This window comes from Numida meleagris, chromosome 1 (assembly GCF_002078875.1).
Source record: "Numida meleagris isolate 19003 breed g44 Domestic line chromosome 1, NumMel1.0, whole genome shotgun sequence".
NCBI lineage: Eukaryota > Metazoa > Chordata > Aves > Galliformes > Numididae > Numida > Numida meleagris.
Window position 1 is genome coordinate 97,600,933 of NC_034409.1, and position 26,041 is coordinate 97,626,973.

At 37.8% G+C, this 26,041-nt stretch overlaps 1 protein-coding gene across 4 annotated transcripts in view; it reads right to left on the minus strand.

The window, feature by feature from the left end:
* TMPRSS15 (transmembrane protease, serine 15) overlaps positions 1–26,041 on the minus strand; it is a 308,179-nt gene that overhangs the window by 111,220 nt on the left and 170,918 nt on the right. For all 4 annotated transcript variants that reach the window (XR_002440702.1, XR_002440700.1, XR_002440703.1 and 1 more), the window contains one exon: positions 23,096–25,133. The gene's annotated coding sequence lies outside the window, so the exon portion shown is untranslated. The remainder of the gene's footprint in view (positions 1–23,095; positions 25,134–26,041) is intronic.

A 26,041-nucleotide genomic window follows, 5' to 3' on the forward strand; every position in this document is an offset into this window, starting at 1 on the left:
GTGAATTTTGCTGAAGCATTTAGTTGTCAGGAATGAATGAAAAATACATCTGGCAAGCCACAGGAAGGACTCAAACCTCTGTGGAGCTTTCTGTAAATTTATCTTAAGCAGTGCTCAAAACAGAATTCAAAAAAAGCAGTCCAATCCCTCATTTCATCTATGTATGTTTGCACAATTATTGTGGTAACTTAATGTAAATGATAAAATGAAATACTGACAGTGGTCACTATCAACAGTTGGAGGTCAGTAAAGAAGCTTTTGGAAATTCTATCGAGAAGTGAAAACTTGGAATGTATAAATGCTGACAGGAAATATCTTACTGAGCTGCTACACAATGCTGAAATTTCTGCAATGCCATTTCAGTTCAGGTCACTTCCTATTCTACATATTTTTCTATTGTTTACTTTTCTAAAATATAATATATCAGATGTGATTTCAAGTGTAACTTTTCAGGCACAGTGAAGAAAATATTGCACTGAACTATGTTACCTACAGCACCACATCCTACACATTAAAAAAAAAAATCAGAGTTACAGCTATTGTGTGTGTCTGCCATGCAGAGTAGCATTATCAGCACTCATGCTCTTGGCAAAACCTGGGAGACTAGAGGAATGTAAGCTTTCAGTTAAAAACAGCCATTTCTACAGTGAACTCAGCTAAGAAGGATTAAAGATTTAGAAACCAGAACCTATGGAAACAAATATCACCTTTCTCTTTACAAATAGCTAATATATATGGGCTGTTCTGAAAGTAATGCCTTCTATTTTATTTTTGTTGACATCAGAGGCAGATTTGGTGGTATGGCAGTGGAGGTAGAGCCTTCCTACCAATATTCTGTTACATTTTGTTGACAAGTGACAGATGGCAGCAGAGGGGCAGTCTGATAGAATGGTATCTGACATGGAAGTGCATATGAAGCAAAGGTGTGAATTGAATTCCTCCATGCCGAAAAAAAAAAAAAAAGGCACCCAATGACATTCATTGACACTTGCTGAACATTTCCGGAAACCGAACAGTGGATGCGAGCACAGTGAGGCAGTGGGTGGTCCATTACAGTAATGATGACAGCAACATGAAAGACAAGCCACATTCTGGACATCTATGCAGATTTCTATGAGTGCAGCATACTGGCTCTTACAGGTGGGTGTGTGTTTCTGCAGTGGTGACCCGCTGTTGTGAGTGCCACTCCTCTGGTGCAGACTTTTGCGAGTGTGGTGTGTTCATTGCTGGCGAAAATGCATAGCTAATGGGAATGATTGTATTCAAAAAGAGTGAATTGTAGCTGAGAAATTGTTCTATCAACTAGTGTTATCGTGCTCTTTGTCTTTGTTGTAGTTTCCATGAAAATAAATAGGAGGCATTACTTTCAGAGCAACCTATGTAAAATTTAAAGATATTAAACTTTTTAGATTTTTTTTTTGATAGGGAGCTCATTATTTTTTTGATCTGTCAAGCCATATCACAAGCTGTACCACACTAGGTTCAATCCTGTAAACAGTGCTGGCAGAGACACCTAGTTAAAGGAAGTTTCTTCAAGTTGTTCTAGGAGGGGAGATATCTTTCAAGCAGATCAAGGATGATCAAAGAGCAGATAGTGCAGTTGCATGGATTAACTAATAAAATATTTTTCTTAGCTGCAAGAAAAATGCTGTAAAGTCACTGTGTCTTCAATCATTCCTTGTTTGCCCTCATTTACTGTTATAATACTGATCAAAATCCAAAGCAAAGAGAAATTTTAATGAGGTTGGAGTTGGAACACTAGTAATTACGTCCTGGCCTGGAGGCAAAGATTATTCATCAAAATTTATTAAATGATGTTGACCAATGGAAAAAGCTAAGGAAGCCTCCAGAAATTTTGCCTCACAATGTATATCCTCCAGTGTATGTAGACAAAAAAAAATTACAATAATCAATTTATCGGACTCAGTGTCCCCAAATTTCAGCTTTTTCTTATGCATATAGAAGATAAGAAAAAGCTGAAATTCCGTAGCTTCCCTGAAACTAAACATTCTTTACACTGTTGCTTATAGTTGTGACACTTTCCACACACAACTGTACAAATCTAGTATTGTTCCAGTATGTTTCCATTCAATCAGAAAACTGAAGAAATACAAGAATTTTAAGTACAAAAGTCAGCAAAAATTGAAAGGGAACTAAGTACAATTTTTTTCAGGATTTGAATTTTTCAGAAATTAGAAGCCACAGTCCCTAGTATTTCTCCTATTGTAAATTACAAGCACATCTCAGATTAACTACAGTGTGATGAAAAGTAGCACAGAATTTATCTTCAGTTAAATTAATTCATCGGGTATAAGGACCCTATTAAATTACAGAAAATATTCAAATATTCTTAAGCAATTATGTAAATTACATTTTGAAAAGGACCATCCTAGTTTATTGTATAAATTATTTTCAGAAGAATGAGATATGACCTCGGTATCACTTATTTTCTACTTTTCTAAATCATGGTAGGCCTAATCAGCTATCAAGGTTCAATTCAAGCAACTGTTAAAGGCTTCATTCTAGTCTGCCAAAACTTATTCAAGTTATTAATTTCTTGCATCCCTGGTATATAGATATATTCCCACAGGATGACTTCACACCTGCAGGTTCATGAGAAAGTTTGTTCTGTATATAATAATTATCAAGTTTGGCATCTTAAACAAAACAAAAATGCTTACCTTCTACAAGATATAAATTTTGGTACAGCCTCTTCTATCTTCTATCCATTTCTAATATCCACTGGAATAATTTAATGAGGAGGCTTTTATCATCATATTACTCTGTTACACTGAAGAAAGAAGGCATCTACTATGGTAAAGCTCCACCTGAAAATATTAAATTTAGCCAAGGCAGTCCAGCACGCATGGTATCAGAGGAACAGCTTGGTGGCCTGAATGATACTCCAAGTTTTATCAGTGATCTGCTTGGTGAATCAAGACATCACCTTGTTTTGCAACTTCTTCAGATGCAAGCTCTCGCACACTGTTGCCAAGAATCTGCTGTTTCCCAGATTTGTAGATATAGTGGTCACACGATAATTCAAATTCCAGCTTTTTTATTTTGAAGATTCTTACAAGGGTTGAAAAAGCTTGAACGTGTGAATTCTAAAACTATCAAAAGCAAATAATATAAGAGCTTCAAGGTATTTTAAATATCTCATAATTTGTCACCAATCCTTTTATATTGCTAGTGTGTTTTAATTACTGAAATTAAAAAATACTGAAATTTTAAGTTCTTCAAACCATGCCACCTATCTGGTTCTGTTTGATTAGTTTTTTTTTTCCACAGTAGTGTTCTAACTTTACTCAAGGCTTCCAATGATTTTTATAGTAATTTTTAAAAGTGCTGCCTAAATTCAAGGCTGCTCTTTCTTACAAAAACCATGCAAAATGCCTCTTTCAAACTAGCATCTTTATCTGTTGCTGACTCAAAGCTAGATGTATCCAAAAATGTAAGAAACCACAACAGTGCACATTTTGTGGTCGATGATTCACTTTAAAGTTAACAGATGTTTTATTCATTATCCTTACAACGTTGGCATTGAAGTCTTCATACGCAATCAGTCACTCAGTTCATGTTCTCTAACTAAGTTTTCCACATCTTCCTTGTTTTGGTTTTAATCAACATTCTCTAAAACTATTCATTAATATTAGAAATGAAAAATAACCACAATTACACCATGGATATAATTAGCTTCTGTTCAAAGGTATTTAGAACTAACTAGAGCACCATGAAAGCAGTTATCTTCGGAAGAGAACAGCTGCAGTTATTAAAATCAATAAAACTTGACTGATAGAAATGAGCTCTTAGTCTCAAAAATGTTTGGGAAAAAGAACTTCACATTAACAGAGAAGATAAAACTATTGTAACTATATCTGACTACAAACATGACTCAAATATATATTTTTTTCTAGTTAATAGTTCAGGTGATTTTTCTCTTACACCAAAGTAGAAAGGAAATAATGCTTCAGATTTTTAACAATCAACAAATCATGGTAATTGAAAAATCAAGCTTTTTGTTTAGAAGTGCTATTGCACTCACAGATAATGATTTCTGTTAATCTTGTTGACCTTATAATGAATATTAGTTGAAAACTATTCACTGAAGGAACTTAAAGCTTTCATACTTAGCAGCACAACAGTATGTCACATAAGTGCTCCCAGTTTTCCAGCTTCCACTTGTCTTACTTTCCACTTTGGTCTTGCTGGAAAATTACCAACCAAGAACCTCAGTTATCCAACACCTACAGCTGGCAGCTTTGAAATTTAGAGTTGCTAATGTATGTCAAAAGCCAGTACTCTGCAAGTAGCCGTGTATTATTATTTAAAGCTATTACTGTTTTTTTTTTTTTTCTCTAGCAGTAAAAACACAAAAATTTCAAGGAATCCCCATGGATTGATATGAGCCTTAATGTTAATTTATAAATTTTTCATCTAACCCTCTTTATTAGCATCAACATTAAGAAATTAAAACTGATTTAAGTAAATTTGTCAGAGATTGTCTGAAGTCTGCTTTCCCACCTAGAGCTAAGAAAATAAATTCTTTCAGCCATTGTGAAACAAGCAAGTTATACCTAGTTTATATTTCATAGAATCCTTTGTGTTAGAAGGCACCTTTAAAGGTCATCTAGTCCAACTCCCTGCAGTGAACAAGGACATGCACAGCCAGATAAGGTTGCCAGGGCCCAGACTTTAGGGATGGGGCATCAACCACATCTCTGGGCAGCCTGTTCCAGTGCCTCACCATCCTCACTGTAAAAGACTTTTTCCTCATATCCAACCTAAATCTACCCTCTTCAACCATGAAGCCATTTCCTCTTGTCCTGTCACCACAGACCCTGCTAAAGAGTCTGTCCCCTTCTTTCCTGTAGCTCCCCTTTGGATATTGAAAGGCTACTATGAGGTCATCTTGGAGCCTTCTTTTCTCCAGGCTGAGCCCTCTCTCAGCCTGTCCTTTTAGGAGAGGCGTTCCATCCCTTGTATCATTTTTCTAGCCCTCCTCTGGATGCACTCCAACAGGTCCATGTCTCTCCTGTACTGAGGACCCCATATCTGGATGCAGTACTCCAGGTGAGGCCTCACCAGTGCAGAGTAGAGGGGCAGGATCACCTCCCTTGACCTGCTTTTTTTGATGCAGCCTAGGATACAGTTGTCTTTCTGGGCTATGAGGGCACACTGCGGGCTCACATCCAGCTTACCACTCAGCAGTACTCCCAAGTCTATTTTGACAGGGCTGTGCCAAATCCTTTCATCCTCCAGCTTGTATTGGTAGTGTGGGTTGCCTTGACCCAGGTGCAAGATCTTGCATTTGGATTTATTGAACTTCATGAGGTTCACCTGGGCCCACTGCTCAAGCCTGTCTACGTCCCTCTGGATGGCATCCTGTTACAGTGTTTTAACTACTCTCACAGTACAGAATTTTTTTCTAATGTCCAGACTGAACCTCCCATGGCACAGCTTTGTGCCGTTTCTGTGCATCCTGTCCCTCTACCAGGGAACAGACTTCGGCACCTCCCTCTGCTTCCCTTTCCTCAGGAAGTTGCAGAGAGCAATGAGGTCACTTCTCGGCTTCTTTTCTTCCAGACAGGACAACCCAAGTGTCCTCGGTCTCTCCTCAGAGAACGTGCCTTCAGCCCTGTTACCAGTTTTGCTGCCCTCCTCTGGATCCTTCCAGGGACCTTAATATCCTTTTTATAATGTGGAACCCAGAACTGAATGCAATATTCAAGGTGAGGCCACACCATTGCTAAATATAGCATGAAAATGAAGTTGAGTTTACTGTCACCATCATCCCCAGGTTCCTTTCTGCTGAGTTACCATCCAGCCACTCAACTCCCAGTCTATGGCTGTGTTTGGCATTACTCCATCTCAGGTGCAGAATACATTTTCTTTTGTTAAACTTCCTGCCATTGCTGATTGCCCAGTACTCCAATGTATCTAGATGCCCCTGGAAGGCCTCTTGTCCCTCCAGGGAGTCAACAGCACCTCCAAGCTTAGTGTCATCTGCAAACATACCGGGGATACACTCCACTCCTGCATAGAGACCACTGAAAAAAAACATTAAACAGGACATATCCTAGAACTGAGCCCTGGGGAACACCACCAGAGACCGTCATCAGCCAGATGTAGCCCCATTTACTATAAACCTTTGAGCTCTACTGTTGAATCACTTCATCACTCAGCGTAACGTAAATGTGCTTATCTCACAGTTGGACAATTTGTCCAGAAGGATGCCATGAGAAATGGTAGCAAAGGCTTTACTGAAATCCAGAATCATTATGTCCACTGTCTCCCTGTCCTCCACCAAGTAGGTCAACTTATCATAGAAGGAGATCTAATTACTGGGGCAGAACTTTCCCTTAATGAATATTGACTATGCCTGATAATAGCTTTGTTCTTTCAGTATCCCAAAGGGTAATCTTCTCCATAACTTCTCCAGGGACTGAGGAGAGACTAATAGGTCTGCAGTTTCCTGTGTCATCTCTCATGCCCTTTTTGTAGATGGGTATTAATGTTGGCTGGCTTCCAGTCAGCAAGGGCCTCCTCAGACTCCCATGGCCTTTGATAAATGGTTCGGAAGGGTTCAGCTGACTCCTTCAGCTCTCTGGGGTGAATCCTGTTACATCTCATGGAGTTATGAACATTGCGCTGATACAATTGTTCCCTTACAATTTCAGTGATCACACATGGAAAGTCACTGCTCCTGTAGTCACGCTTCTCCAACTCACAGATCTGAGCAGACCAACATCTGTCATACCTGTTGAATACTGAGGCAAAAAAAAAGGCATTCAAAGTGTCCCCTTTTTTTCCTCCTTACTTATTAGGTGACCATTCACTCTAAGTATGAATATTAATGTTTTCCTTTGACCTCCTCTTTCTGTTCACGTACTTGAGAAAATCTTCTTTCTTGTCAGATGCTGCAGTGGTCAGCGTTGTCTCAAGTTGGCCTCTGGCCTTTCTTGCATTCTTCCTGAAGGTATGAACTGCAGCTCTGTACTCTCACTGTGAGGCTAGACCTTGCTTCCGGGGGTCATATATTTTCTTTTTCTGCCTAGATCTAGGCAGAGTTCTTTGTTCAGACAAGTCTGTCTTCTGCCATGCTTACCTGACTTGTGGCACAGTGGGATTGCCTGCTCCTAGGCTTTTAAAAGGTAGTTCTTGAAAAGTGACAATCTCTTTTAGACCCCTTAACCTTCTAGAGCAAATTCCCAAGGGATACTGCTAACTAGCTGCCTGAGAAGTGCCTGGTGGCAGCTCTGTTGACCTTTTTTCTCCTTACACTAAAAATTTTGAACTCTAACTAATTCATGATCACTGTGGACAAGACAGCCACTTAATGTTGCCTCTCCTGCAAGGCCTTCCCTGTTCTCTAAAAATAGAGCTAGGAAGACTCCTTTCATGATGGGCTCAGTACTTGTGAAAGAAAGTCATCTTCAACACACTTTAGGAATTTCCCAGCTTTGTTGCAACAGGATGGTATTCTCTATGCCTGGGAAGTTGGAGTTTCCTTGAAGGATGAGGGTGACTGAGACCAGGATTTCCCCCAAGTCCCTACTGAATAGCTCAGCTGTGCTATTGTCCTTGATGAGCAGCTGATAAGAGTCACCTGTGACATCTGCTTTGCTATTTGCGCCCTTAATCCTCACCCAGAGGCTTTCTATCACATCATACCTAATGGTAACAGCTGTATAGTCTAATCTATAATTTACGTACAGTGGAACACCTCCACCTTGCTTGTCGTGCCTATGCCTCCTGAACAGCTGATAGCCCTCTGTCCCAGCACTCCAGTTGTGGGACTCATCCCACCACATCTAACTTATACTAATGATATTGCAGACCTGGGAAATGACCAAGGTTGTCAGTTCATCCCATTTTTTCTCCACACTGTGTACATTGCTAGACAAGCATTTCAGATGTGCTCCTCAACCCACAGCACTCCCCGGAGTGGCATAAATGCTCCCATTGGCCTTGTCTCCTTCAGACAGTGCCACACCATCCCTTGGCATAACCTCAGTTTCCTAATGTTATGTCTAAAATGTTCCTAATACCACAAGCATCAGAACTCACACAAGAGTTCTTGGGACTTGCACCTTTCATGTTCACACAAAGAGCTGTATAGCTCATGTATATTTATGCATGCAAAATGAGCAAGTTTTGAACACATTGAGAACTGACTTCTGGATACAACTTTAACAAGTATTCAGAAGAGGTTTTTCATCACTATATAATCAAAGTATAGGAACTGTCAACAAAACTGTCCTTCTAAACAGTACTAAAAAGAAAAAACTGATAGCAGTGAAGGTTATCCTTGTATTGATTATTGTAATTTAAGCAGGTATTTAACATCTAGTGAGCTCTGCAACCTTGGAAATCTGATGAAATACAGGACATAATGATTGAGTAGTGCTTATATCAAAGCACCTGGTGATGGAAAGAGATTTTATATGGTTACTGTTGAAATGTCTCACTTATATACCGTCAGCGCTGAACTTTTGGCAGTTAGGTAGTATTAGGGGAGTTTACTCTGGAGAGACAAGACAAAATTTTCCCATCTCTTTTTATTCCAAGCAAGAGATTGCTAACCCATCTTTAAACTGCTTCATCTTCTTCCTTTTTCCTTTTGAGGAGAATCAGATATACTGCTTTCTATTGACTTTGAAAGTAGGCAAGGAGAAGGATAGTAAAAGTCTATTTTACTTTCATCAAAAAGGAACACTTCAGCTGCAAGTTATTTAAAACTTTATAAAGTCCCTTTACAGTCTCAGAGAAGCCTGATATTGAAATAATGCCACAAGGGAAGCAAAGATCAAACACAGCAGTAGTTTAATATCTGCTATGTCCTCTACTGGGTGAATGTATGTTGCCCTGGCAAGAGAATGGAATTTTATGATCTAGTAATGGGCCTTTTCCATCTCTAATCACCACCTCACAGGGGCACTGTGAAGATTATTTAGTTAATGTTTGCACAGTTCTCTGACCATGTTAAGTACTGTTAAAGTGTTAAGCATTACTATTATCGTCCAATTATATAATCAATCCAAATTTGAGTAGAACTAAAGTAAGTTCCAGTTCCAATTATGCTAATGAAACTGCAATGGGACTGTATATCCAGGATCTTGTACAATATCCAGCACTGTTGCAATACCTTTGAGAATCCTTATTACAGCGACTTTTCCCTGCATCCATTAAATAAGTATTTACTTGAGGTCAGACTGTGAACTTCAGATATGTGCCCATACAGGGGCACTGCAGACTTATATAGCCCAGAAAGACAGATGGTGAATACTGAGATACTAGACATAAATTTACTTTAGAGTCCACAATGCTAAAGCATACACTCATAATGAACATGAAGAACAGGTCAATTAACCTCCTGTTTAGATTGGTAAATCCCTCATCCAAGACTCAGGGGAACTTTGGGACACAGTTCAGGTGGTGGTGATGACTTGCCTCTATTTTGCAATTTAAACAGAATTCAGTTCATAGTCAAGGGGTTATGAAGCTTTCCCATCTGCCTTTCACTGTTACCTCTGGAAGTTCAGTGGGAAAAAATAGAGGGAGAAATTAAATCTCTTCTCTGCAGTACTGGGTTCCAGCATCATCTTGAACAGCAGAAATCTGAAAGGGGGAAAATAGAGGAGTGCACTGTTTCTAATCATTCATGTCTGGACTCCAGCTCTACTCTAGGATCACCTGTGGTATTTATAGCTCTTGCGCAACTGACAGATCCTGTGTGAAGCAGTGGAAAGGACTAAGATGACTCTGCAGACAATATCTATGAAGCTAGACCCCAGGATCTGACTGTAAATGTAACAGCTGTGGTTCAGGGTGGCATGGCTGCTTGTTCTCGCACTCAAGCCCAAGATTTGGTCTCAAAAATACACCAGAAAAGATCTCATATGAGATGTCTGGGGTTGGACAAAAGAAATCTAGAGCAGCTACTGAAAACAGCAAATGTCACTACACCTAAGATTAGCATACATGTCCTCATGAATCAACCCAAGAAAACAACCAACCAACCAATCCAAAGGCCCACTTAGCAGTATCAGCAAAAGTTTCTCTCATCTATGCAGGAGCAACAGCTTTGGGATAAAGAAGGTTTTCCACTCTCTGACATCTTTCAGAGCATCCCTTTCCTATCTTAGTGTTCATATGCTCACAAAAATCAACATCCAGATTAAAGATCAGGATAGGATGGATATCTCTTTATGTTAGTTTGGAAGAAACTGTTGATGGAAGGTTGTGGGCTTTTTTCCTTCCCTTTCTTTGTAGCATACTTTCTGGCCTAGGGCTATTATTACTACCCAATAGATTTCCTGACTTATAGTAGTAATTGGATACTGGGTCTTGATTTTTCCTGATATTTTCATTTGTTGCGTACAGCTGAAGCTAAAGAGCTTATGTTTTTTATGGGGTCCTTGGGAGATAAAATACAGTAGATATTTTAGAAACTCTTCAGAGGTAAGGGCCTTCTATATGATTGTGTGCAGAGTAGCAATTCAGGCAGGGCTTTTCAGTTCTGGGTTTACAGTATCACTGTTAATAAGCAAACAAATAAGGTAGTGAGTTCTCTTCCCTCTGGCTGCTATTAATTTAATTCCTTCAACAACTCCCTTCTAAATACAGATTCCACTTTTCATAATTCTCTGAACTCTCTCCTATAGCAGATTGAAAATGCAGTCAAGGGAAATGATATAACCATTGCTGAACTCGTAATAGTGCAGAATCTTCTCCTATACACACACAGAGTATTCTGCTCTTTGGAGCTTTTAAACACAACTTCAAAGCCAGTAACAAACTCAAATACAACAGTTCCACCTGCAGTCTTTCACACTCCCCCTTACAAGCATCGGAGAAGAAAAATGTGACTGGGATTATGATCAACTATAGCAGCCTCAAAGAGAAGAGTCATTTTGATGCACATTTCTCAGCTATTCATCCAAAGTTGTAAATACAATTTTAAGGCTTTTAGTATAACTGCAACACATATATAGTTTTTTTTATTTGTTTTTCAAACTTCTTAACAGTGCCCTTTGCCCTTTCAGAGAATTTAAATTCTTATCTATACCTAAAGGAGTGTCAGATTACTTAGTTAGGCACATTTCAATAGTTTTAATACATGTAAATCTCAATTTATTAAACTCATACAAATCAAAACTGCTCTCCAAATACATAATCCTGGCAATCACATCATGGCAATGGAAATAGGCAAAATAGGCAGAAATATAGGAGGAGATTATTTTTCCTTCACAAAAGCTGTATTTGCTGTAATAGAATCTCTTAAGAGTACAAAATATTATAGCTTGCTACATAATTAGTCCAAAAAGCAATTTCTATCGATGTAACACAGAAATCTGAATCTGAACAGAATCTTTAGACATCTGGGTGCAGATGTGAAGACAGACATATTCTGAAAACATAATTCTGTATAAAAAAATCATTATTTTGGGGTTGCAATCATGGAGTTGCATAAATATTGAGAAAGGTTGACAGTGGAGTGAAACAAAAATCTCTTTAAACTTGTCTAATTATTATATTTCTGTGCACTTGAGTGTGTTTATATTTTATTTCTAGATGCCTTCATATAAAGCTACTAAATCTGTTAATATGCAAATGACAGTAAGTAAGAAAAAACAAAAAAAAAGGGGGACATTCTATTTCTAGGATCGTAAGATTCTTACATCCTTAAACCTGTAGCAGGGACTCGAACCATCACACAAACTGTAAGGAACAATATGGCTACTACTTAATCAGACTACATGGACTTCCTGATAAATTGATAATGTAGAGCATTATTGCACAAAATATATCTTCCAGCATTAGCATTAAATATCTCCCATAAATTTCTAGCAATTGAGATGCAGCATGGATTCTTAGAGGAAAAAGTGCTGTGTACATGCATCAGTCCTTACTATTCTTATTTATATTCATTTTACAACAAAGTAAGTTTCATTTTTTTAAAACGAGAATACCTTTTTCAAAATTCCTTTTCTTTATCTTGAAAACAAGTTTAACCTTATGTAGTCGTCTCCAAAGGCCATTGCTCAGTGCAGTTACAGAAACTAGTGGAAAAATAACAATTACTAGAAAAGGAAAATAACAAATCTTGACGTATTCACTGTGGAATGGTATAAATAGATTGCTTTTCCACATATGAAATAAAAAATGATCTTGTAAAACGAACTGACAGTTCCACAGCCCCCAAATTCACTACATTTCAAAAAGCATGATACAGTTAGAAATGGTCCAGAAAATATAATGAGATTTAGTAGAAGCTTCCTACAGTGACAAGAGAATACACTGAGATTCCCAAGTTTACAAAAAGGATGAGAAAGTGTATGATGAAAACAAATGAAATTCTAATTTGCACAGAAAAGGTGGGAAGAGAACAATTATTCACTATTTCTCATAACACAGAGGCTAAGGAAATTCACTTCCAAGCTAGTTTAAAATTTCTAAAGTTACAGTGGTGCAAGCACAGTTAGAAAATTATTATTACTATTATTATTGACTACATATGCCAAATGCTCCTGAAAGCAAAATTGCAGAATTCTGATGTGATTGTCATTGAATATTTTTTTCAAGTGATATGAACATTTAGCTGCTTTTTTTTTAATCAGTCTTATTTTCCTCTTTTTTTTTTTTTTAATATGGAAAAAATAAGCATCCATATTTGTTTGTAAGGCAATCAAATTGTGGACTTTTTTCAATATGTTCACTTCACAATATGTGAATTAAATTTGGTTTAAGATGTCATTTTAAACAACAAATGAATATTTCTGGAGAAAAAATTAAAATACATAATTTTAACAATTTCATGCACAATTTCAATTGAGGAAGTAATTTAGGCAATAATTTTCTTGACCATAATTTAAATTAAGATGAGATAGAATTCTTCAATAAGGTGTATTTAATTAGATGTCTAGTAGCATGCTTGCCAATAGTGTCACTGCCTGCTAGCATATTTATAACCTTAACTAGGTTTGTGGAAGACATATCTTTTCCTTGAAAACAAAACAAAACAAAACAAAACTTTTTTATCACTTTAAAATCCTGTGAAGTACATGTTAAAAGTGAAGTAATAAACTATAGCCACCCTTCAGCCTTGTCCTTTGGGATAGGAACAAAAGCTGTCCAAGTTTTATTTAAAGAATCACAGAATCAGAGAATGGCTTGTGTTGGAAGGGAACTTAAAGATCATCTGCTCCCAACCCCCTGCCATGGGCAGAATAGCCGCTCAGCAGCTCAGGCTGCCCAGGGTCCCATCCAGCCTGGACTTGAACACCTTCAGGAATGGGGCATCCACAGCTTCTCTGGGCAGCTTGTGCCAGTGCCTTACACCGACCATGGAGAGAGTCAGACTCTCTCCTGGTTATAGGCTCCTTTTAAGTATTGGAAAGTTGCAACACGGTCTCCCTGGAGCCTTCTCTTCTCCAAGCTAAACAAGCTCAGTTCAAACCCTCAGCCTTTCTTTGTAGGAGAGATGCTCCAGCCCTCTGATCATCTTCATGGCTATCCTCTGGACTCACTCCAACAGCTCCACATCTTTCTTGTGCTGGGGGCCCCAGGACCGGACACAGTAATCCAGATGGGGACTCAGAAGGGCAGAGTAAGAGGGGGACAATCACCTCCTTCACCCTGCTGGCCACACCAGAAGATGGTTTCTCTAGAATTTATGATTAATTGCTTATCAATTTTGTTGATTTACTAGGATCTTTGATTTTTGGAAATATGTTCTACTCTCTGCTCACCACACAAAGGCATCTAGGCCTTTACTTTTTTAGGCAGTATGCCTCTCCGTAGAGCATAATAACCAGATTCATCCTAGACCAAGCCAGAGCAGGCTTGTATTTCATCCTGTGGTGGGCTGACTAGATATGCATACAGCTAGCCTCTCAGCCCCTCTCCCTCAAATGGTCAGAGATTAAAAATAAGATGAAATGATCAAGATAAAAACAAGATCACTTACTTGTTACCATCATGGGCAAAATTGGTTTGACTTGTAGAAATGTAATGTAATTTACGCTAGTTAAAGTAGATTTGGATGGTGAGAACCAAAATCTAAAACACCTCCCACCATGCATCTCCATCTCACCTTTCCCCAGACTAACTTCCTCCTTCATCTTCTGCTTTTCCCCCTCTTCAAATGGTGCAGGGGAATGGGGGCTGTGATCAGTCCCTCACAGCTCCTCTCTGCCATGCCTTCCTCCTCACATTTCCCCTGGTCTAGTATGGGTCTTTCCCACAGGCTGCAGGGGGACAACCTTCTCCACAGAAATCTCTTCCACGGGCTTCTGGGACATCTCTGATGCAGCAGCTGGAGCAGCTCCTGCCGTTCTCCTCCTTTCCCCTTCGTGCCTGAAGGGCTGTCCCTGACTTGTTTTCCCTCACTCCTGTCTCTGTCCAGCTTGGCTTCTGCTGCTATTTTAGACAGTTTTTTAGATGTTAATAAGGTTTGGGAACAAAGGGAATATGTTGATATTCCAGTTCTGAACAACCATAAAGGAGATTTTTCAGATCTAAGCTGGGTGCTCTTGATTTCTCTGATGGCTGATGTTTTTTTTTTATTTGTTTTCACTGATTGTTTTTTTATTCCTTGTTGCCATCTCCTTTATTCTGATATTTGTGGTCTTGTATCATCATCCACAGTTCCTGTGTTTCAACATAAGCTTCCTCAGATATCACTACAAGGCTTTCCTTGAGAAAGTTACATTAAATTGGTATCACAGGTGAAAATCAGCCCCTTATCAACTGTACTTACAAAAATTGTAATTTAATATTTTCAATATATTTTAATACAATTGTGTTTTGCAAATAAAATACTCATTTGCAAACTTTAAAACTTGCCTGTCTCTCAGATGCATGCCAACAAATGAGACTTTCTATTTAAGCCTGTAAATACATCTTTCTGTATATGTATCTCTCTGGTTTTGGTCATTCTAGAAATAAGTTTGTACCTTGCAGCCAACTGAAACTCAATGTTTTATCTACACAAGATAAAACACATGGAACTCTGGTCTAGAGAAAAGATATCATCTTAGTTTTCAACACAAGAAAGCCTGCAACATGGGCTTGTACAAATCAGAGACTCTCACAGAGGACATGTTGCAAATAGCTTAGCTGTAGAAAGGCTCCATCACAGCTCCTACCTTCAGCTCATAGACACTGGAAAATTCAAAGTACATTTTTTACTTTCTGCACTCTCAGATGATATGTTCCTCTCCAGATAACTAACTCAGTGATCCCTACCTGTGTCATTGGAGGAACTGTATAAGAATTCCCAGGACAGGGAGTAAGGGTACCCTTCCTCTCTACCACAGACAGAGACATCTCCAGCATTTCCATGACTTCTGACAGAACTAGCCTGGCAGTTCTCAGAAACAGCTTTTATAAAGGATCATTGCCTTTTCACTGTCTCTGGCCAGTGAAGATGAATTTGTAGAGGTGAAGTCTTTCTACTGAGCCAACTCCATGACTGTTACCCAAATGGAAGACACCATAGAGAAGATGATGTGCGTTGGGGCTATGTTACAGTCTGTGTTTGATTAGAGGGGAATCTTATGTTCCCTTGCACATAGCAAATCCAAATTCCGGGCAAGATTGCTGCAATTTCAATTCACTCTTGCTCATGCAGAAACAAACCCTCAAGATAAACACTTGGAAAAGTGGAAAATTATATTCAACAGCCTTTTGAATCTCCTACTGTGCTATCTTGAAACTTAGTTTTCTCTACACACAGATTTTCTGTGCATGAGCTAAAAAAACTCAGTTCAGGCCAAAGTTGTTCCTGGTCAAATTGCTCTTTTTTTGTCTTTCCTCTCAATTTGCTTTTTCTACCTCCTAATACAACTTCACATTAAAACTGTGGTCCATGGTAGGAAGCACCAGCCAACTCTACTGGCAAGCATTGTGCTCTGAGGCAATGTAAATCATCAGAAATCCAGCTTTGTCCTAGGGCAGATTTTAGAAATAAAATGGAGCATTTGGGCGTGCAACAGAAAGAAAGAACATTATTGGGCCTTGGAAAAAATCATTATCACCAGTGTTTTAGATCTACTGCCATGTTTTCTGCTTTCTGTTGTCTACTGCCCCCAGCTATGTCAAACTCTGATGAAATATGCTGATCTAAGGAGTGACATTTTGTCAATTGTTTATTTCCTTTCTGGTTTGAACATGATTTTGCCTTCTGGTTTAGAACTGTCTGTGATATTTTTTAAAAACCACTAGAAAAAATATTTCTGACAATTTTTCGTAAACTGTTTAGCTAAAAGAAGGGGGTAGAATTCAAATTTCATATTTTGAAACTTTTCAAATGAATTTAAAAAGAATGATGTTATTAACTAAAACATTTCTCCATATTCTGGTTTCAAATAATGCACACAATTTTGCCAAGATTTTCAGAGTTTCAGCTCTTCAGAAACAGCTCAAAATCAGATTGCATCTTGTCTGTTCCAAGGTTCATCCTGCACTAGCAGTGGATCTTAATTATTTTCGATTTTTGCAAAAAATTGTTCTTAATTTTTCATTTGTATGTATCCTAAAAATCAAAAGCATGTTTTTTAGTTTGCAAGCTACTGTTGACTGAATTTACAATGCTTTTAGAACTCAATTGCATTTCCAGGAATGCTTTAAAAAAATCACACAATCAGAGGCATTTGTTGGACTAACTATTAAGTCAGTGGAAGGAATAATACAAACATAATGTCGGAGCAAAGAAGAACTCTGTATCAGTTGTAGGGTTATTATTATTATTTTTAATCCTTTGAGACATTAAAGCTAATTGATTACACATTCTGTTTTTTTGGGAAAATTCATAGGTATTTTGCTCAAAAAAGACAAAAGAAAAACAAGTCTCCTCCCCAAATACCCAACAGTTTGTGTTATGGCTTTCCTATTTTAATACACTTCTGGTTTATCTCTCTACTGAAGAAAAGTATGAAACAAGAAAAACTAAACAGAAAAAAAAATGGAAGAGGAAAAGCAATGTCAAAAATAAAGATTTTCTGCTTTTGAAGCACTTAAGATTCAGGATACGAAGCTCTTCTGGACACTAACATGATCACATATCTAGTGTATAACCAGTGAGCCACAACCATACTGTACGGTGTCAAAGCATGTACCGTTTCAGGCAGTGCTTATGAGGAGGTCTTGGCAGTATTAAACGTCCAAATGCACAACAGAATTTGCGAGTGAGAGCTAGAAATTGTTTTGAAAATAATAAGTGCAGAGAACTTCACCCACTTCAAGGCCCCAGAAACTGCAGGATGTGAAGAGGAGTGGTAAGATGGTGAAAGCAGACAACTCTTCACCTGACATTTCTCTGACAATTCCAGTCTAGCAAAAACAATCTCTTAGGAACCATACATAAATTTAATAGTTTCTCCTTTATGTAAACAGCTTTGAAAATAGATAAACACACAGAAATCCACAACTTGAACAGTAAAATAACAGCAATAAAATATATTAAGCCTAAGAGATTCTGCTGAAGTTAAGAAATCTTGCCTGATCATAGGAAAAAAAAATAGTAATAAGTTCTGCCATATATAGAAAATTGATCATTGCCATTTTTCTAGAGGAAACTCCTAAGGCTTCTGTCTTCAGATGGGCCCAAGTAAAAAATACATTAATGCACACAGGTTCATTAAACTCACAAAAATATCAATACATCATCATCATTAGATGAATGAGTTTCAATTAAGTACTAATGACGGATTAAATTGAATATGTGTTTATTCAAAGGAACAGGTTTTAAAGTGAACCTGAAAACACTATTGAATTACCACCTTCTTCCCACAATTTGGAAAAAAAAAAAAAATTTGGTTATTTCTGTGCTAAAAAGCTTTGTATATTCTTTTGCTAGTTCCGTAGTCACAATTTTAAGGTACAGATGGTGAAATCGCCTATAACAGTGGTTTACCACACACGTCCTCTCTAGAGTGTTAAGTTCAAATTGCACCTATAAAAGGGGTAATTAGTCCTTTCAGTTTTATTGCTGTTAGGGGAAAGGAAGCAGCTTCAGTTAACTACCAACTAGACACCATTCCAGATTAAAGACCCTAGATTCCGTACCTTATACAGACTTTCAAATACCAAACTGAGAGTTCAAAGAAAGTAGGAAATGTCACCTTCCCAAACATTATGGACTATTAATTATGTCTTTGCAGTGAACTTTCTCAGTGCAATTAGTCTACAGACATGAATATCATTCTTTATAAAAGACTATGGGCTGGAACAAGGTTAATTCCAATTTAAATTTTGTTAATAGCAAGAGTGACTGTGTTCAGACAGTTGAACAATTATCTGATAAGCAAAATATGTGTAATGAAGCAGACAAAATGGACTAATTTTAAAACAAGCTTGGCCACACAACAATATGTATGTTTTTCTTTTCTAACACACACTGTTGTTCTATTCTACCCTTTTACAGTGTAGAAGGGATTTATTAACAGTCAGTCACATGTAGATGTAAGTAATGCGAAAACTGACTTTTCAGTTCACTGGTGAAGACAGAGGGGGAATAAACATTTAATTTTCAGTTGGTTTTATCCACTTTCTAATCATAAAGCTAAAACCAAATTTCTTTCATTTCTAAGGCCTATATTTCATTTTAAAAACAAACAAACAAACAAACCTAAACAAAATACCATGTCTTTTTTTTTCCAAGAAAAATATGTAGCTGTATTTTACACAAATCTGAAAGCACCTTTGAATTCTGCTTCGCTTGGGGTTACATAATAAAAAAACTCCACACTAAATGCCTGCCTCTTTCCTCTGACATCACATTCCACTTACTCTTCAACAAACCAACTCACTTCAGTCAATAGGAACTGTTGGGAAACAGCTTGCTTGGCAGCACGTAGTTACTGATTTACTAATGATTTATGATGTAATGATGTAATCCCTAGATACGTGGAATGTGGTGTTTCCAGTGTGTTCTAGTATATTTCAGCATATCCATAGTATTCTGTATCCATAGTATTGTAGTTAACAACATATCCCATATATGGAGATTACTCGGGTAACGATATTGTTAGCGTGCGCGTTGCATAGAGCTTGTATCCCTGGACCCTGTATCCCTGGAAGCATATATGCTATATAAGATGGTGTGTTGTCACAATAAAGTAGAAGCCGTGAACTCATGTTGAGTGTTGAGCTTCCCGCGCCGTGGGGGGTTTCCTGTGGGAAAACTTGGGGAGTTTCCCAACAAGGAACTGAGAGTGAGAAGGAGATCCCAGGGTGAAATTTCATATGACAGTTTATCCAGTGGCAAATCTTGTTGAAAAGATTTCTAATCAGTTGTTTTCTAGACCTTGTGCTTCCCTGGATAACACTCTAAAAAAGGAATTTGTGGTAAGTTCCTGTGTAGATGGTGCCACAGAGAAAGCTGCACTGATTCAGCTGAAGGGAATGTTAATTTCAGCAGGAAGGGGAAAGTTGGAAAGTGAAAACTGATCTTGATAGAGGTGAAAGCATACCTTACAACAACATCCTCAAACAAAATCAAATAGCAAGACCCAGTCCATTATTTAAAGTATTTTAGAAACACGGGGCTGGGCCATTATACCTCAGCATCTTTTTAGAGAAATAAAAATGAGACTCACGGAATACTCATAAACAGATAGAATTTTTCACTTTACAAGTAACTGTAGATAGTACTACTTTTTATGGAGTGGAGAAAATTAGGTTGTGTTTTCTTTCATTTTTATTTTAAAATAATCTAATTCACTGTGTTTCAGTTCCTCTCCAAGAAAGAAAAAAAAAAAAAAAAAACACTTTCTCAACCATTCCAGGATTTATTGTTATTATGTTTATTATTATGTTATTATGAAATTATGTTATTTCTGATAGAGATTCTGAAAAATATCCTCAACTGATTGATAGACAACAATTTTGAAAGACACACTCCTGTACCTCCCAATACAAATTCAGTATTACTTTTGAGAATAACACTTTAATGCTTCCAGTAAAGATTTCTGTGGAAATAAAAAAAAAGTTACATATGTACACATAATGTAAATAAGGACAGTTCATCTCCCATGCAGACAACTGTGTTTGTGCAACACACATGTAACTGGACTAGGAAAAAAAAAGTACTCTGAAAATTACCAAATATTACGAGCCATCAGCCAAATCCTCTGCATTTTAAGTGCTTTGTGCAGATACACTACAACCTACGACGCATAATTTTTATTAATAGCATCAGACTGAGAATAGATTAACGTCATGAAGTGTTTCCCATTTTTGTAATTGTATGCTGGGGATGCAAATAAGCATTAAAAAGACATCTCAGCTTCACAACACTAGTAGTTGTATTATCTAACAGTACAAATTTATCTCTCATGAACACAAGGTCCTATTTCTATTGCATTAGTCAAACTCAGGTGGGATTTTTATGTTCATAGAAGTATGAAGGACAATGATAATTTTGGTACGATTTAAGATTCAGGACATAATATTTATGTTTGTGCCTGCTAGCAGTCCTTTGCATGAACACGGCTGAGAGACAAGACAATAAAGATGAAAAAAATCACTAAATTATAATCTTCAAAGAAAAATAATACTGTGACATAAAGCTTTCCATTTCCTCTCTCCTTTTTGCTCCTTTTTCACCAAATTTTAAAACTTTCTCAAGGGATTTTCTTATTACAGAGTTTTATCTTGCCATCTTTCCCTCACACTCTCCCAAACTCCAGACATTTTGGTTTATAAACTTTAATTTCTTATCAGTTTCTCTTTTCTGCACAGTAGGTCGTAATGCTCCTTAGCCATTCACCACTATACCCTTTGCATACAGATGGCTTTTCTGACCAAAGTCAATCAGAGGCCATAGTTACCTCTCATTTTAAATGTATCATCCAGGTTCACTACTTCCCTTCTATCAGGAAACTAGGCAGTCTATATACTTCTAGCTTATATATATATATATATATATATGTATGTTACCTGTACATTCAGTAGAGTTGTACTTTTAAAATAATGTTCATAAAGACCTCTTCTAAACATTTTCCTTAGAGTGAACCACATGGTAGAGTGACTGCTCAAGGTAGATATTTTGTTTATTGGTTTCCATCCTAGGTTTAGTTTCATAAGGCTCATCTACTCTAAGTTTGGCTTATTCAGGATTTCATTCAAATATTCTATTTGTTTCATATAATTTCTATAGACAGTATGGCAATTGCGGGCATGTTTCTAGTAAACCTTTGAATAATCACTGTGCAGTGTAATCACAATCAATTTGTAACATGCAACAGAACTGAGAAGTGAGCTAAATTTAAAACTGCCACGATGGCCCAAACCACACAGATAAAGAGACTAGCATCTGTGGGTATGCATAAAAAATGATATTTGCATGAAAAAAAAATCAAAGGATTTTCCTTTTTTAAAAAAAGAAAATAAAGGGAAAATGCACTGCCAAGCTTCACAAAAAAATATTGCACTTATTTGGCCTATTTAATTCCTTTTCACACATCTCAGTTAGGATTCTTCTTGATTAGTTCTCCCATGTATGGTGTGAGTCTTGACTTTTAGTGAACCCCATGCAGAAGCAGGCATCAGTCACAAGCACCACTGCCTGAATTGCCCCAATATTATGGATTGGTTTGTTTTTCTTCCTGAAGACTGAGTCATCTGCTCTCTCTGATAGTTCTACTGCAACTGTTCACTAGTCTGCAGTTTAGAGGCCTCACACATAAGTTTTTCTCACTTTCTAACTCTCAGCCTCAAAAAAACTATTGCCTTGCACTACCATGGAACAATAGAAGTAAATACTGATAAGAATAGAGTTTGTGTATCTTAATAACAAGTCTGTGAGTTTCTAATTTCTAATTAAATAATGTCTTCCTTATCCTTAATTTTAGTCCATTGTTTTGTACAGAAGAGGAATGCTGATGAAATTAGTAAGGCACTGTTAGCTGGGGTCTCTTCTCATCTGAGGGAAGGGAAATCCAAAGGCATACCACAGTGGATTATTCTCCTTGTGTAACTGTTTCACACTGCTAAGCAATAATTCTGCTTTCTGTCAGCTAATTATTTATTAGTGTTATATCTAATTTTCAGTTTGCTAGACCTCCTCATTCTTCAATAGTGAAGTGAGTTGGAGAAGATAGGTGGTATTTCTTAGATGCTGTAAAAATAAAGAAATGCAACCAACAGAGATTATGCAAACAAAACCCCACATTAAAGGAGCACTGAAGCTGAACAACCAAACATTCAAGTCAAATTGTTGTATTCATGTCAACCTTGACTGATCTCTGTCATACAACTTTTTGGTTAACTATACAATCCCTTAACTGCCTCTTATTTGCTTTACATAATGAAAAGCAGCCACTTAGTGCTCTGTGGTGGACTTTTCCTTTTTTTCCTGGCTTTGATGGAAGCCCCAGGACACGTGTGCAGTGCACTGCTCAGATATTTGATTGCTTCTCTCTTGGTGCTGGACAGGCTCATGCCTCTATGGTGAGCACTTTCTACCTGTAAGCTGGGGAAAGCTGCAGAAAAGCAATGAATCATACTCCTGGGCACCCAAGTCTGCCTTTGCTTCCTGCAGAAGGTGCATTTGGTGCTTCTCCCAGTAACTGAGGCTGTGAAAGTGTAAGTGATAAACTCCCTCTCCTGATTGCCCTGTCTGTACAACAGAACAACAGGTAAGTGCTCCTTCTGGGAAGCTGATCTCTGTGGTCAGATTGCGTGCAGAGCACTTCATCAGCCAGCTAAAAAGATTTTCCCCGTTTTACCTCCTAAAGTGTTTCTACTCCAGCAGAGCAAGCAAATTGCTTTGCGTGGTCTGATTTCTATCTCCTGCACCCACAGTTGGCTTACTTCCTCTACTATCGCTCCAGTGCCTAATTACAATGTTTGATATAAGTTTTGAGTCCCTTTGATATATAAGGAGCCTCATTATCACTCACTAAACACTTCTAGAAGCTTCTATGTTGTAAATAAGTGTTTAGGGTCGCTTTGACTGCTGCATCCCTGGCAGCCAGCAGTGCATCTGCAGTTTTTTTTTGTTGCAGTGTTTACAGCATGATATGAATTCTGTACTGACCTTGTTAAAATTTATTTTTCTGCTGCACGTCTCTAAGCAGTTACTTACTTTTCCTTGTTTCCTGTCAGTTTCTAGGAAGGTTTTATTCTCTGCACGATAATGAAAATGTTTTGTCCCTGTAAAGACAGATTTACTTGTTATTTGCAACATTAAAAGGTGGTATTTCTGTCATTTTCAAAGAGCTTGTTAATAAATCTAGTATAGCACTGCTCTGTAAGTGCTGACTCTCACCGATAGGCTTTGCTGCTTTTAAAAGTTAGTTTGCCCTCCTCTCATGTTTTCTTTCTTTACGTGCTGACACTTAACCCACATTTTATAGGTTAACTTACAGCCTATGTCAGAACAGATGCTCTGAAAGTATCATATTTGTAGTTAGTGTCTGAATTTTGAACTACTCTAACATTTTATATCTCATAGATATTCAATTTCTGTAAAACTATCCTACATCATAAAAAAGCTAATTTTCAGTTTTCATCTTGCACAAGAAGTTGTGTTAAAACTCAATAACATAGGATGCAAACTGCACAACTAAATCACACTATAATCATCTATACAATATTTACAAAATACATATTCTACACATGCCTATGAAAAACAAACTGACAATGGAACATATTTTGCTTCACAAAAAGCACAAGCTTTCTGTTAAAACACTGCAGAGACACCCCCATGCATCAGTTTTACATTGATGTTACTACATCACTGACAGATACTCAGAAAGCAGATGGCTAACCTTCTGAATGACATTATTCATGTTTCTATAATAGCATTCTGAAGATCATAATGCTGCACCTGTTCTAAATTCTTTTTCTTTCTTAAGAACAGAGTGCTGTCAACTTTCCCATGTGTAGCTTTATATGCAGGACACTCACTGTGATTTTAATGGAGCAAAAGAGTTTTAGCATATACTAACACATAGTTGTATTTTAAAATTCAGTTGTCAGGTTTGGAAATAGTCACTATAGCTAAGAAGTAAATTCTCTGTTTCTTCTTCTCCCCAGCACTTCTGTGGTTGTGGAACAATCTCTGGCCAGCTTGAAGATAGGAGTTATTTTTCTGTAGAGTGGGTCTCTAGAGCCATTCTGTCATGCTTCTGCAATCTGAACATGCAAAAAGACACTTAATTGTTACCCTATAATGATCTCATTAATTACACAGGATGGTTTCAGACCAGCACATAATCTACAAGTACATCAGACTTACTATAAGGGTCAGAGTGAGCTACCCCGATTCCTTAGGGAAGAGTTAAGAATATGTAATTGCTGTACCATATCAACATCAGAGTTCATTGAACCCTGTATCCTGGGTGTGATGCTGACAGCAGCTCAAGTGCTCCAGAAGTCTGTGTGGGATCCCCACAGGAATTACAGATTAATCTTCCATCTTAAATCTTGAAGTGCATCAGTGCTCCAAATACTGATGTAAATTTCCTGTTTCTTTTTAAACCCTGTTAAATTCTTGGCTTTAAAAATTAAGCTTTCGACAGGAGTGCGCATATGTGCCACACTTTAGGGTGATGGGTCACGCACAGACCAGACCAGAGATCAAACCACAGCTGTAGCTCCCTTGCTGGCAGAGAAAGAAGGATGAACTGGACACAGTGGGAATAATCTGCACACAGCTCTCTGTACAAACAATTCCATGGAATGCCCAGCAGAGCCTATGATTCTCTCAGCTATGGGACTGTTCACATATTTTACTCTAAAAAAGGCCTGGCCACTTCTTAATCTTTTGTTTATTGTTGTTTTACTCTGCTTTCACTTGAAATTAGTTCATGCAGTATCTCCCCCCTGCTGTTGTGCAGCTGCCATTACTGCAGTCCTGTGGACCCGTCACGTGTAATAATGTGGATGGTTTCTACTCTGATCTGCTTTTGATATCCCCTGGAATATTCTTTCATATCCTTTGTGTATGTGGATTCAGCGGCTCAGTTCTCTCTTGAGTCTGCCCTGTGACAATTGCTAAATACTGAGCCTGAGGCTGAAATTTATCATGGTACCTTAAGTCAGATGTGAGTTGAAAGCTTTGGCAGTCTTACCTGGATGTCCTCAAAGTTACTAGTGAATTTAATTTTTTGCCTGTGTAGCTGAAAGAAAGAGGAACCAAGCTGGATTATATGGAAAATAGATAAAAATCAATCTTTTTTAACCCCTCCAGTATTAACTATAAAATTACCTCCTTTCTATATGTTATTATGAGTATATGCTCAGTCTTACTACTGGAGAGTCCAGGGGACTGAGCTGGACTAGGAGGAACCTGGGCCCTAGAGATCACCACAGAATAACAGAGCACTGGAACAGGCTGCCCAGAGAAGTTGTGGAGTCTCATTCTCTGGATATATTCAAATCCTGCCTGGATGCTTTCCTGTGCAATCAACTCTAGGAAACTGCTTTAGATGGGAGGTTGAACTGGATGATCTCCAGAGGTCCCTTCCAACCTCTATGATTCTGTGGTTCTGTGATACTGTGACCAGGTGACATGAGGAGAAATATTCCAAGTTCCCAAGCTCAACTCACTGGGTGATCTCAATAAGCACAATGAAAGGGATGATAACCTGTCAATGGCAGGGGGGTGGGAACTAGATTATTTTTAATAAGAATAACCAAAAAAGCTACACAGATCATTCACTGCAGATATCTTCTCTAGACTAATGGATCTCACATTGCAATCATCTGAGATACAAGAGAGAGTGTAACTAGGCCTCAGTGTTGGTAAACAAATACTTTCATAAGCAATCTTGATATATACGAAAGGCTACTATAAATTATGTCATAGATTAAAACTGTATCCCTGAGAAGTAACGGATGAAGAGATCAGAAGATCATCTTAAAAAACCAGTTGAGTCAATAATTGTCCCAATTAACTAAAAGCATTATTTTTGAAGTTAATTTATCCTGGTTTTGCTCTATACTCTACGGTGGGGGAAAAAAAACCAACACACCAAAGAAACAAGGTCTTCAGAGACCTATTCAGCTAATCAGAAAAAAAAAAAAA